Here is a 12,132-nt window from a genome sequence, read left to right as displayed (position 1 = left end):
GCGTTAGCCACGTCAGGTGAAATTCCAAGGATAGCTCGCTCTCAGGTGGAGGTTCCTATAAGTGAGTGTGAACACCAATACCAGCTGCAGCAGGAATATCAGCTCATGGCATTGTTCTCTGTAGACGGGTGTGCTTTTTCCTAACATGCATGCATGATTAAGTGCACTTAAATGTGGCTCTTTACTCAGTGGACACACAGTGGATGTCTGTTGTTTCTAAATGTGATGTCACAGAATGATCTAAAGATGTACAATTGACAATATAAAAATAAGAATAGGGCTGTCTTTTGTGATTTCTTATTCATATGACAGTATTGTCTTTGTTATTTTAGTCTAATATCTTTTCTGAATTGAACTTTTCTTGAATTTGCCAGAGTTGCCAAAGAAAATATTTGCATGGGATTTAGACAGTACTTGCTGCAGCAACTGGCCAACTGTGCTCATGTGTGAAAATGAACAAGGATTCAAGTGTTCTACGTTTTTTATTCTGTTAAATCTTCACATGCACATATTGATAGCTAAACCACTCAATGAAGGATGAATAGCTTTGAGAAGAATTGTCTAAAAATGTGCTTCTTTATTTGCATTAGCATCAACTGCTCCCTCTGAATGCAAACTGACACGTGTTTACACATTCTTTCAGAAAAGGGACACAAAACTTGGCTGTGCGATGTTGTTGAACAACATGTCATGCTAATATAGAAATATACTGAAGCTTTTAAACTTCTGCACTGATTCCAGTCCTGGAGTCACTTGTTGGGAAGCCCAACTCCCTGCTTCACACACACTACAGGTAGTATTGAAAGAAGAAATGATTCACAGCATAATCTTTGCTAGATGCTCTGCTTATTTCAAGACAATTTATTAATCTGATCCATCCATTCATCCGTCCATTTTCTGCTGCTTATCCGGGACTGGGTCACAGCGGCATCAGACTGAGTAAGGCACCCCGGCAACACCCTCCACCTCCTCCTCCTGGAGGATCCCAAGGTAGTCCCTCCAGCATGTTCTGGGTCTGCCCTGGGGTCTTCTACCCCCTGGACATGCCTGGAACACCTCCAGAGGGAGGTGTCTCTGATGATGAATACAATTTGCTTTAATTGTTCATATTTTGACTGATGCGTTCTATTTAAAATTTGACTTAGACTTAGTTGAAACTATTGAAAATGATGTCCTTTAATCAAGAAAAGGAAGGATGGATGAGTGATTTTAATTACTGTAGTGAATGAATCAGTCAGGTGTGAGTATCATCAAACACTCAGGAATCTCACATTAGAAATCGGATGATCTGTAGTTTTCAATCATAAACAGACAATAATCCTCCTGATTTCACTCAGTCGGTGTCCTCTCTGGTTGGATCTCTGCAAAAAGCTGAGTGAAAATGAATGCTGAACATGTGAGAGGTTCTGTAGGGTTTTTTGACCTTTCCAGAATATTTGCTTTTCTCTTGTCTTACCAGATAGTTTTACCTCTGAAGGCCTCCAAACATTATTCAAATGAAAAAATCTGAGAAGGGAAAATCACTTCTCTCACCACTCACTGACATTCGCAACATGTGGTGAAGGGTTGCAAGTACCAACTGCTTAAATTTAAGAGATCATATGGCAAAAAAGGTTGGGAACCTCTGCTCTAGAGTTAAAAAAGCATTTTGGGAGAGACAGGGACTCACTAACTCAAGTAGAAGCAGCAGGCTGAGATAAAGTGGGTACACACAGGAGTAAACTACAACACTTTATTGCCAAATATGTAGTGGAATAATAATAGAACAAGCATCACAGCATAATGATATATAACAGATAATCTTTGGATGGATTTTTACATCAACCCCATCAGTCACATTCACTATACAGGCTTGGTGATTTGAATACAACAAGGACAAAATCCTCTCAATGGGGCAGTTTCAGGAGCAGGTGAGTGTGCGGTCATTCATGACAGAGGTGCACTTATACACACAAACACACGCACACACCTGACTCTATAAAATCTCTTCTCTATTCACATCACTGTTTACCTAGGTGAATCCTGGGTGATTGTGAGGGCTGTTGACTGCTTTGCTCTTCTGTCTGAGACACACACACACACACTCACAGCAACCCTGGGGTCAGTGTGCGGTTGGCTGTAACAGTCTGGATAGTGAAAAAGTGTGCGAGAGAGAATGGACTGCTTTTACTCTCTCTGCCTGTAACACACACACACGAATAGTGGTGGCTGGTCGACTGGTGTCTGTGTTCGCTGAGCGGTCAGTTGTGACAGACACATGGTATCCCCTCTGGCTGACCCTTTGCTACTAACACACACACACACACACACACAGAAACACAAACACACACACACACACACACACACACACACACACACACGCACACACACAACTGTGCCCAATGAACTGTTCCATTCTCCCTTTGTCCAACCCCTGTCCCTTTCTACAAACCTGCCACACCATTCACCACTGCGCTAATGACACAGAACAGCTAACAGGCCATCGAAGAAACACAAACCTCCACTCCTGCCAAATGCACAACATTAATATGTCATCTCCAATCCATTCACATTTACATTTCACACAATAGGCATTACACATTGGACACTAGGCACTCAGCTTGTTTGCAATACTCCAAATCAATGACAGCTACTGTATGTAGGTCCAGCTGTGTGATTGACTAAATGGTCATTTTAAATAAGTGATCACAGAGAAACTGAGATGACAGAAAGATCTTAACTTTGCTGCTAAACAGCTGACTGTTATTGGGTAGGCTTTAGACACAGCCACAACTCTGTTCAGTTCCCTCCTGCTCTCTGTGATAATCTATAATGTGTTTTAACAACAGCCTAATTCATGATGTAGTTGTTCTCATTTATAGATTTTTCTGTTTTTATTGTCAGACACCAGTGACAGCGATTCAAAAATACTGCATGTTAATCTCAAGCTGCTGTGCTCCAGTGATAAAATCATTATTTTATTATAGTGATGTTGTCTTACAAAATCAACATAAATTCTGCTTAATGACAACAACTGTATTCAGCTATAATGATATTTAAATTGAGTGATCACGGAGAAAGTTAGAGGCAATAAAAAGTTGTCTTCTTAACATCACTGCTGCACAGCCCCCAACCCTCACTTGGCAACATATGCCACTGTTTTACAAAAGCTAATTTTTCCTTGTACACAAAAGCACAAAGCCAGTGATGTTCACCTCCGAGACAAATCCCTGCACATTTACAGTACTTTGATGTGAACATTTCTGACCTAAATCCTCCACTACTGTCCAGTTTTCAAGGGCTAACACCTGTAATCAATGTGTTCCTATTTAATTAGGGCAACTATTGTGCTGTGTCATTCAGAGAATGGCTAATAAAGCCTAATTGCAGCACAGAGACCCATAAAGTCAGGCAGGTGAAGAGGCAGAGAGAGCTTCTTTATGGATTTAAAAGAGGGGTGGGGGTGGGCATTGTTCTCCCATAATAAAGCCCCACTCCAGTGTCTGTGTGTGTATGTTTACTTACCTCTCTGTGGAGGCCTAAAGGTATAATTTTTGGTGACATGTGTGTCTTTCCGTGTGTGTGTGTTTGCTTACCTCAAAGTTTGAGGCCAAGAGAAGTGGGTGATGTGCAGGTCACTTGTTCATTATGACAGCTTGTGTGTGTGTCTGTTGATGTGTGTGCTAAGACTTAATGGAGAGTAAATACAGAGATCTTAACCATTAACTGTGCCATAATGTTTGGTCATCACTAGGAAACTTTATCTATGGCCAGTTCCTCTCTTTGACTGAAGGAATTTGGTCCTGGAAATTTATGTTCTTATCTTCCACAACTGAACCAGGAGGTCACATGTTTTAAAAGCAGGGGTTACATTGTTATTAACTTTCATTTATCACTCTGATGGATGAACTTATTGGAGTTCTGTCAAAATCTAAGTTTAAATCCCAAAACTGTTTTAATGGTTTTTAAAATTCTACAAAACTACTGTGTTTGGTATTTTTGTATAGATTATGCCAGTGCAAGAATATGTCCCCTCTGCTCTACAGTAATGTTAAAGGTCACATTAATCCTTGCCAACTGCCCAAATTGAGCTTACTTTACAACATCAATTTCCCCCAATTTTTGTGACAAATATAAGATCTTTTGACTGAAAAATGTGCATATCATTTGCAATATGGATGGAACATGTCCTCTGACGCAGGCATATATTTCATTACAATCTTGAATCTGGACCCTGTTTTGGTGAAGCCACCTCTGAGATAACACAAGCCAAACGTCAAAGATCTGCATGAACACACATGAGCTCTCTCACACATAAACGTACATACAGAGTACTATCACACATAATGTGGCATAATTTTATTCACATTTCCAGCAAATATGGCAACATACATTATCAATATACTCACAGACATCGTAGAAGTTGGCCTTATATCACCAATGGTGCTCTCCTTTCTCTATTATTTTTTGGAAGCTGCCTTCTAGGCTACCAAATAATCACCAGTCTTTATTTTCTCAGTCTTCATGTCTTATTGAACTGTCTTTGAGAATCTTTCTGAATCCTCACAGTGGATGAGCCCATCAGTGAAATGCCTGAGACGAAAAATGTAATGTTCCTCACTGAAACCAATGCAATCATTTCACAGTCTTAGTTGACATGAGGAATGAAGAGAGGAGGTTGGCCAGCAAGTTTTCTGACAGAAGTTTGGACAGAAGAAGAGTTGAGATGTGAGTTCATTTTATCTGGACCGAGTCCTTCCTGCATTGAATAATTTAGTCATCCAGCCAGTCAGTCAGTCAGTCAGCCAGTTGGTGAGACAGCCATTGGGTTCACATTTTGTCTGTCAGTTGATTAGCAAGTCCAGCCATAAAGATTCAGTCATTCAGCCAAACACTCAATCATTTCGTGAGACAACAGTTAGCTATTGGGCAGGTTGGGCAGACAGCCAAAGGTAGTGGGTAAATCAGCTAATCAGCCAATTAGCCAACAAGATAATTATCTATATGTAGCTCTGACTGGTTGGGAAGTCAGTTGACTGCCAGTCAATTAGAGCCAGTTGTTAGTCAGTCACCCAATAAGTCAAAAAGTTTGTCAGCCAGACAGCCATCAAACACCAGTCAGTCGCTTGGTTTGATCATTGGTTCATCAGTTTATCAGTTGACCATCCAGCTGGTCAGCTAGTTACTCCATCAGTCAGCCAGCCAGTCAGCTAGTTTGTGCAACAGACTCACAGTTTGTGAAACAACTAAGCGGTTTGTTTGTCACTTTATCCATCTGTTCCTCAACCAGTCAGACAATCAGTCAGTCAGCTAGTCAGTGAGTCATTAAGTCACCATTGACCATCAGTCACCAGTCAGCCAACAACAGAGCTGGCCAGTAAGTCCATCCAGCGGGTTCTAAAAACAGCCAAATAGGACTTTTGTATATTTTCAGAGCTGTACAAGCAGATGTGTGCGCCTATGTGTGTGTTAAAGAGGCAGAAAGAAAGAAAGCATGTAGTACATTTAATGTATATACTGCCCAGTGTATACGTACAGTAAAGTGTGCATGTGTGTATCTGTGTGTACTTTGTTGTGGACCACCCACAGGCCTCAAGTGTCTCTGGGTGAGGCCTGGACCTGGATTAATTATGGACCCCATATGAGGTGGTTTTGTGGCAGATTGGAGGGGTGGGGGTGGGGTTGCTACACCTGTGAACTCCGTCACTGCAAACCTCAAGCCAGCTCCCTGACATGAGGCGGTAGGTATGTTGGCCAGAGTGAAAATGACTCCCAGCTTTCCCCCCTTCAGGCCCGAGGGGGAAATCTCACACATATGGTTCATATACTCATTTGTCTAAAAGTGAGGAAACATCAAGAAAGAAATCCAGATATGTTTTAAGGAATGAGAAAATTTTAGCTTTCCAGCTGGATAGAGGAGTGAGGGCAATTTTCTGAGAAATGCAGACAGAGTCCCCTGTTGCGGAGATATATAGGAGCTGCCCTTTACTGGGACCCCAGCAGATATAAATGGCGCTTCAATCTCGTCTCCCCGGCAGCGGGACTCCGGGTGTTACCGACGTTTTGAGGCGTTTTACCTCGTGCCGACGCCGATAAATCTGTCACCTGGTAAAATCCGTCTCCGGGCTCCCAGTTGGAGGAAACAAATTGTGGCTTTGGGTTGGAGGGGGTAAGAAGAGGGAGGAGAATGAGAAAAGAATGGAGGGAAAGAGAGTGAAAAAGAGAGAGGGAGAGAGAAGTGACCTGTCAGCCAAACCCATTCATCATGTGGACAAAATGGTCGCCCTCGTCCTTTTCCGCTGACCAGCCAAAACATCCTGTGGTAAGCAAGTTTTAAGGTGACGTGCAAGTGTGTGTCGTAGGGTTTCTTTTTCTCTTGTTACTTTTATCTTTGACCACATCAGTATTACTAACATCGATGTTTACCTTTTCTTGAATTCAAAAAGAATACAATATCTCTCCATACTTTTCCTGCTTTCATCTCACACAGTGCAGTTAGATTGACTGTTGAATCTTCTCCCATGGCATCAGTATTTAAGAACACACCATGGGTTGGAAATAAGATGAGGTCATTGAAGGTTGGCACTAATACGGAGTCAGAAAACTCGTGTGTGGTATTTATAGTATGTGGTGAGACGGCTTCGCTGGTCATTCTTAATTATTATTTTTTATATACAGCAGCGGGCCTCATGATCTGACATTGTACAGTTGTGTGTAGCTATTAAAAGTTGGCAGCTTGTGGACCACATTAATGAGGACCTCCAGTTGGAGCGGTCAGGTAGAGTTGGGCCTGTGGTGGCCAGGAAGCTGACAGTTTCGTCCTCTAGAGAAAATGGTGAGCCAGCTTGGGTTTGGCAAGACTCTGTGTGTGTGTGTGTGTGTGTGTGTGTGGGGGGGGGGGGGGGGGGGGGGGGGGGGGGGGGGGGCAGGGTCATTTATACAGTATGTTCTGTTATAGAGACAGTGAACACATACAGATTAATGTACATAATGTAAATGCGAGTGCATGCAAATGTAAAAGTTTAGTAGTCACACAGAGCTGCTCTCAAACACACACAGGCACAGTGCAGATTAATTTATACACAGTGACAAGTACTTTGCTTGAATCATATTCAGGCCCTTATTTTTTGCTGCACCGTCGTCCTGGCTCTCATATTTTCTATTGAGTAAAAACCAAGATGTTTATGAAAAAACAAAACAAACATAAATTATGTTTGTCTCAAGAAACAGCATATACCCGTCCTCACATGAGAAATGCCAGTATAGCTCTAAAATTCAGGCCGGCAAAAACAACCTATAGTTATGTTTACATCATCTATTGGCCGAGTTATCATGACCTGGGGAAGTGACGCAGTTCAGAAGATATTAGTCTGACTCACAAGATGTAGACTATGGGTGGGTAGAAGCCTGCCATTGGCTGCCTATTTCAGGCAGCATTCTCCTCCCTCTCCGCTATCTGCATGTTACCATTTTCTAAATCCCCGTCGCCACGTGAAACAACAACAACGACATCAACCTCTGAGCAAGCAACCTACATGCTGAAAATGGCAAGTTATGTTTGTTTTTTTAATCAGTAAAAGTCATGTAACATAGTTGGCAAACGTCTTTTACTGTTGCGGGGATTTAGCCATTTTAATGCCAGGGCTCAAACAAGTTCCCCCCTGACACTATTTTGCAAGAGCACCGTCGCTACATCCTGGGTTTAGCACTGCCCAAGACGAGTGTGATTGGTAAACAAGTCCAGCCTTAGGTCTGGCTATGTGAGACTAAGATGTCATCAATATAAGGTGATTTGATAAGATGATTTTGCCTTGGTAGGAGGAGGCGGGTTGGATGGATGGCTAGATAGTTAGAGATCAGCAAAATTAGCAAAAATTACAGATTAGCAAAAAGTGGACTTTGCTGCAAGAGACGACTGTTTACTTCTTGTTTCCAACCGCAAGTCGGGACATTTTTTAAAAAACCATAATGTCATGGTGTTTACTGTTGCCATGACAACAAAGGTTGCTTAACTTTTAGCCCAAACCAAGATCTTTCCCTTACCCTAATCAAATGGTTTTTGTGCCTAAACCTAACCAGACCTCAACCACAGCGTTGTCACGCCATAAAACATAGTTATTTTTTAACAGTGATTTATAACAGTTTTGGAAAGCCGAAGTGCATTATTACGGCTGCTAGATGGCATAAACGTAACTATAGGCTGTTTCTACCGGCATGAATTTTAGACCTATACTGTCATTTTTTAATGAGGATGTGTTGGATTTTCTATTGTCAACAAATTGGCAGAGCCAAACCAACAATAAGTTGATCCTAGTTATAAGTAGGATAAATATTGTATGAAGAAACATATCACCCACTGCAAGCGTGTGGCTCATTGATGTCTTTTTAATAGCTTTTGGGCTACAATGAGGTCTATGACACAGAGAAATAACATAGTACATCAGGCTTTGGCCACACACACAATACTAAATAGGATCAATTCATTGTTGGTTTGGCTCTGCACATGAGATTTGTTGACAATAAGACAAATATAGCAAATCACCTCCTTCAAATGATCCTTTATGCTTTAAATGATGCTGCTGCACTTTCTATAGTTTAAACCGCCTGTCCTGAACTATTCAAACTGTCCCACAGTACGATAAAAGGCTGCACTGCATAAGTTTTACAAAACAGGATATCTGCATAATTTTACAGTTAAGCTGCAGAAAACCATTTGAATCCCATACAGTTCCAAACAATATGTCATACAGTATATCTCTCTACATTCGTATACTGTGTGAGTGATGACTGATGGGCTTCAGTGATGGCCTGTCAATAAGCAGCATGGCCAGGAAATAAAGAGACCCCCGCTTTCCCCAATAGGCAGCAACATAAAGAGAGGTGGGGTGGTGGTGAGGGTGGGGTGAGTAGATAGATCATAGTAACAGCCAATAATAAATGGATCATGCTTCTATGTTTTTAAAGCCAGTGGCAGCTGTATTGAATGGGAAACCTTGTGTGGGGGAGAAAATAGAGGTTTATTGATCAGAGACAGCATGTCGGGTGGAGTGGTTGGGGGGTGGGGGGTTTGAGGCCCGTCGACCTCCAGGAAAATGATGTTCTCACTGAGTTTTCTATTTCATAGACAGCCAAACCCCCACTCCTCCACACACACTTCAAGTCACTCATCCCACTGTCCCACACACACACATACATGCACACACACACACACACACACACACACACACACACACACACACACACACACACACACACTGGTTTTTGAATAGATGGGTGGATAACGAGGAGGCCTTTGGGCTGCGGCCATGCAGATACTCGTTTCACATGTTTGTTTGTGTTAAAGGTGAGGTCAGAAGGGAATATTTTTGCACCCATCTTTGTTATTTTTCTAGTGGTCATTCAGAGTGCTGCAGAGTGCGGCAGTAGGCTTAAGTGAAAACCTCCAGTGTCTGTGAAAAAGTTATCAGGCTACATGTGGAGTGCCACTCTCCAACACTGTCTCTCCCACTGTTACACTCCATGCGGAAAATCACCTTTTTTGGAAAGTTGATCAACTTTTCAGACAGTGAATACACAGATACAGAACAACCAACATGCCTCACTACAAGAACACTGGCTGCACAGACACTGACATGTCGATTTTCCCCATTCTTAACCTGATTACTCTACTGGCTTTGGGTCAGTGTGACTCAGATCAACTCAGATTATTTGAGCTAAACTCTAATCCTGATACAGTACATCTGGGAAAGATACCTGGCTCATTCATGTAAACTGTAATTTTTATTGTGGTATCATGGATACACCATACTTTTTCCACTTTGATTTTCCCATAAAAATCAAATAAGCATCATGTAATATGTAAAAAGTAAAGTCTGTGTTCACATAATTACTGTCATGGCTGCTCCATTGACTCTTTACTACTGTTTCACTAGCTGTAAGTAGACACCCACTTAATGTTTTTATTGTCCAAACTTCATTTATCTTTTGACCAAAGTACCTGACCAACATAACTGGGGAAGACAACCTACATTCAAGTGTTACACTTTCCTTCTACAAGATATGATTAAAAAATGTTAGGCGCCACTCTCCCTCTAAAACATTTGAAATGCTGATGATGTGGTGGCGATTTGATTTGCAGAAATGTACATATTTATTTTCTCAGTAGCCCTTGCCAAGCTCGAATTCCGAAAAGGATTTTCTCTCATTTGTTTCTCCTTTCTTTTCCTGGTTTTATTTTTCGTTATTTTTCTCCCTCTTGCTTGCTCCAAAACCCCAGTCGCATGCAGACTGGGTCACTGACCAATTTAAACAGCGAGGTTTTCAGCAGCTAAACGCCGGCTAGCAGGAGTGCTGTGGTCTCAGCAGTACTTTGTCTGTGGCCACACAATTAAGGATTTAGGTGTGGCGATAGGAAGAATGTGGAAATCGGATACTGGCAGCCCACACCCTACTAACTCTCTGTTTCTTTCATGCCCTTTTTTCTTTTTCTTTCACTCCTGTCGTTTTTTGTCTTTGTTTGCCATTCTGTCTTTTACTTTTTTCTCTCCATCTCTTTATCTTTGCTCCCTCCCTTTTAGTCTGTCAATCTCTCCTTCCTATCATCACCTTCTTCTTGTCTTTCTTTTCTTGTCTCTCCAGCTTCCCTTTAACCTGTCTTTCTCTTTCTCTCCCCAATCAGACTCCCTCAATCTCACTTGTTTTTTACCGTCTTCCTGTCTCAGCTGCACATTGAACCCATGACTCCACTCCACTGTCTGGAACGAGCCATTAGGTTTTCCTCTTCCCTTCTGCTTCCTCTCCCCATAGACACTGGACCTGGAGAGAGGGATGGAGAAAGATAGGAAGGTGGGAGAGAGAAAAAGGAGGGGGGTTGGGGGGTGGGGGAGGATAAAATGAGTGTACATATGATATTGAGAAAGGAGGGCAAGTGGAGGAAAAGCACATTAGAAAATGACAAGCTTAGTGGGGGATCCATCCTGCATCCAGACTTATCAACCTTAGGTAGTTAAATCATTTCACTACACTGGCAGGTAATCATGCTGGTTTCAATAAATGTCACTTTTTTCTAGGTTAAGGCAGCCATTTTCAATGCATTTGCTTGGAAGTGAATATTTGGGAATTTTGAAACAGGTTTCTTCTTTCAAGGTTTAATTGCTTATATCCTGAAGTATGGCAGCCAAGTCTGGCTGCAACATAAAATTGCTTGCCAAACTTGTCATTTTTTGCCATTCCAAAGGAAGGGAGTGCATATTTATATATTGCATTTGTGTAAATGTCTTTCTCTCTCACCATCTGTACTCCATTTTACCAAATTCACACACAGACATACACAGACACACAGACACACACACACACACGCATGCACAGACACAGTCCACTATCATGCCATCTGTAACCGGTGCAACAGCAATAGGAACCTATCCATCAAACTGGACCCCACTGAGGCACTGAGTCACCCTGTGTCTAAACAGATGTACATTGCTTATTTAAGCTTATGAAGATATGAAAAGGAAAAATTAGACACACAAATTGCAATCACATATAGAAAGGACAAACAGGTGTGTATGTACTCTGAAGATTCTTAAGTAAACACATTTTATTGGAAAACAATAAACACATGCACATACAGACACCAATACATACACTGACATATTTTGTAATGTTATGAAATTTATATACACATGATTAGACAAATAATAGAAAAACAAACAAACAAACATTAGAAAATGGCATAAAGTGTCTTGGAGGAATGGTCCAACAATCTTCATCCCCCCGTATGGTGTTTCGATTATAGTGATGGAGAGCGATAACTAGTTTTTGACCCAAAATCTAGTTGTTCAGTGGGTTGTGATCTGGTTATTATGTTGGACCTGGTTATGTTATGGTTTATTTTTAAACTGTTTATTGACCCCTGGTGCTCTCTATGACAGTATCAGCATTAATTCTTCCCTCAGTCATACACGAATATGACAGACAGCAGAGTGACATACACGCATATTAATATATTGTATTTGTGTGAGTGTCTTCCTCCCTCACTGTCTGTTCCTCATGAAATTAACACACACACACACACACACACACACACACTGTATCTTGAAGGCTCAAAAGGACTTGAACTGCACTCCTGAAATTCATCACTTTCTGACAAAATGT

The sequence above is a fragment of the Thunnus maccoyii genome, chromosome 7 (assembly GCF_910596095.1).
Source record: "Thunnus maccoyii chromosome 7, fThuMac1.1, whole genome shotgun sequence".
NCBI lineage: Eukaryota > Metazoa > Chordata > Actinopteri > Scombriformes > Scombridae > Thunnus > Thunnus maccoyii.
Note: the sequence above shows the minus strand (reverse complement) of the source record.